At 42.0% G+C, this 2,897-nt stretch overlaps 1 non-coding gene across 1 annotated transcript; it reads left to right on the top strand.

The window, feature by feature from the left end:
- The first annotated feature begins 818 nt into the window (after positions 1-818).
- Positions 819-925, top strand: LOC130716340 (small nucleolar RNA R71). The gene has a single exon (XR_009011958.1). It is a non-coding gene; the product is annotated as a small nucleolar RNA R71 (small nucleolar RNA).
- Positions 926-2,897: the final 1,972 nt, after the last annotated feature.

Genomic DNA, 2,897 nt, shown 5'->3' with positions numbered 1-2,897 from the left:
CTTCTGATCTTCAGAATTTTTGATCCTCAGATCTTCTGATCTTCAGAACTTCTGATCCTCAGATCTTCTGGTCTTCAGATCTTCTGATCTTCAGAACTTCAGATCTTCAGATCTTCTGATGAATATATCTTCTGGTGTCAGAATCAGAATCTGTTTGTCAAAACACTCAAGACAAATGTTAGAGTATCATAATTGTTCATCCACAAATAAATACTTGTTATCATCAAAACATAGAGTTGTACCACATGACTAAATCTTGATCTTACACTCCTCGCTCTTGAGGTTGTCTTGAGCTTTGGCCTTGGAATCCTTGACTAGGAATTTTCCTTTGAAAGCCACTTCCTTGCCCATTATTACCTTGCCTCCAAGAGAAATTAGGATGGTTCCTCCATCCTGGATTGTAAGTATTTGAAAATGGGTCATTCCGAGCTTGAGTCATGACCTTCACTTCCTCCTCTGGTCTAGTCTCGGTGCATTCTTCACTGTCATGTGGCCCTCCACAAGTCACACACTCCACTTTGGCAACTCGACCACCAATCACCTTGGTCGTCTGCATTTGACTCTGAATTTCATTCATTTGCTTGGACAGTTACTTGCTGGAGGCCATGAGTTGATCATAAGCTTCAACTTCAAGGACTCCTCTTCGGGCTTGGCGCTCATTACTAGAGTTCATGACTCTTATAGCTAATTTTTCAATCAACTCGTACCCAACTTATGGAAGAAGGGCATCGAACTCTCCATTTGAGGCCGCATCCAAACCAAACCTCGAAGAATATTGGAGACCATCATATAACTTCGCCACTTGTTCAGCTTGGGTGAGGTTGTGTTGAGGACACCTCCTCAAGAGCTTCTTGAACCTCTCCCAAGCTTCATAGAGATTTTCATCGGTGGATTGAGCAAAAGTCATGATGTCGTTCATGAGCTTTCTCAAGAGGGCTCTTGGAACGAACCTTGTGGTGAATTTCTTGGCTAAATCCTCCCAAGATGTGATGCTACCTTGGGGCTGTGAGTTCAACCACTCTTCAGCAGTGTCCCTCAAAGAGAAAAGGAACAAACTCAAGCGGATGGTGTCCGCTGAAACATTCTGAACTCGATAGGTATTGCAATTGCGGATGAACCGCTCCATGTGTGCATGAGGATCTTCAAGAGCACCTCCACCATAATGATTTTGGCTCACCAAGTTGATGAATGCCGGCCTCAGCTCAAAGTTTCCCGTGCCATCGGGAGAAACTATGCTGCCCGGATAATCGTAGCTCATGGCAACCGAGGTGAGGTCTCTAAGAGAACGATTGGCATTCTCTGCTTCTTGCTCTTGAAGTCTTTGAGCAATAGCCTCTTGCACTCTTTCTTCAATGTGGGCTTGCAACTCCTCCTCCGTCATATGGACAGCCATGGCGGCTATCTCAGCAGCTCTTTGCTGAGCTCGACAACGATGAAGAGTACGCTCAGGCTCCGGATCAAACAACAATGGATCCGTGCCAAGTCTACCTTGCATAAACTGAAATCACACAAACAAAGAAAAGGTTAGTAGCACCTATTCAATGCAATGTAAACAATACAAACTCTTTAACTTAAACCGAAAACCACAAACAATCCCCGGCAACGGCACCAAAAACTTGTTGGTCAATCTGCAAGTGTACAGAAACCTCCGGGTTTAAAAATATCGAACCACAGGGATTGTGAGTGAGAATTGTGGATTTAAGCCTAAAGTTTGCAAGTTCTTAAAACAGTAAAATTCTGAAATTGGTTTTGAATGTTGGTGACAAAGGTTTTGCAAAAGAGCAATGTTGAAAATGTTGAAATTAACAATTGATGGAAAAATGCATTGGGTTGTTGATCATCTAATCCACTTTAGTCTACCTGTCCTATGCATGTGAAACCTTGATTTATCCCTTGTTGCTTTAGCCTATGTACTTACTAGTTGATTCCTCACAAAAGTAATTCTCCCAAATTGAAAGTTAAGCTCAATTCCTTGTGTACTTAATCATTCATAAGAGGTTTTTAAGCATATATATTCAGGCCAACAAAACCCTAACCTCACTCTATTCCTAGAAGCAAACATAGAAGGACCTACTCCAATTCATGTCCCCAAATCATAACAAACTTCCATTTGATTATAATCTAGTCTATAGCAAGGTGCACCAAAGCTAAACATGCATAATGGAATTGAAATACAAGGTTAATCAAGAACTCATGCATAGAGATAGGATTTCGAAAACTAAAGCTTCATAGAATCTCATAAACCCAAAGCATAAAAGGAAACTAGCCACTCATGGCTAGAGAATCCATACAAGAAATGTTAAAAGAACCTGAGAAAAATACAAGTTGGAAGCCTCTCTAAAGCCCCAAGGTTCTCCCCACCTCTCAAACTTGATCCAAAATGAGTAAAATGACTCACTGTTCAAAGAAATTGGCTAAAACCTTATTTATACATAAAATAAACGAGTATGGGCGCTCAGGCGCCAATTCAGAGCGCCTGAGCGCCAATTCCATGGTAGAAACCTGCCTTTGGAAGGCAATTGGCTCCTAGGCGCCAATTCCAAGCGCTTGGGCGCCAATTCCAAGCGCTTGGGCGCCAATTCCAGGAGGCCCAGAAAATGTAACTAGCACCTAGGCGCCAATTCCCAGCGCCTTGGCGCTCAAAGCTCGCTGGAATGACTTTTTAGCTTCTTCATAACTCCTCTTCAAGCCCCTTTAAGCCTTCCTTCAATTCCATGCTTCTTGACCTTCCTTCTCCTTCAGTTTCTGATCTGAAAACTTAACCAACAAGCCAAGGAAAATATCCAGAAGCTCAAAGAGCTTATTAGCAAAGAGGACATTCAAGTATCATAGGAAAAACATGCAAGTCCTAAACTTTACTTAAAATGCAAGAAAAGTCCCTATAAAACTACAAAATT

Source organism: Lotus japonicus, chromosome 4 (assembly GCF_012489685.1).
Source record: "Lotus japonicus ecotype B-129 chromosome 4, LjGifu_v1.2".
NCBI lineage: Eukaryota > Viridiplantae > Streptophyta > Magnoliopsida > Fabales > Fabaceae > Lotus > Lotus japonicus.
The sequence above is the reverse complement of the archived record's forward strand: the minus strand, read 5'-3'. Positions and strand labels throughout refer to the sequence as shown.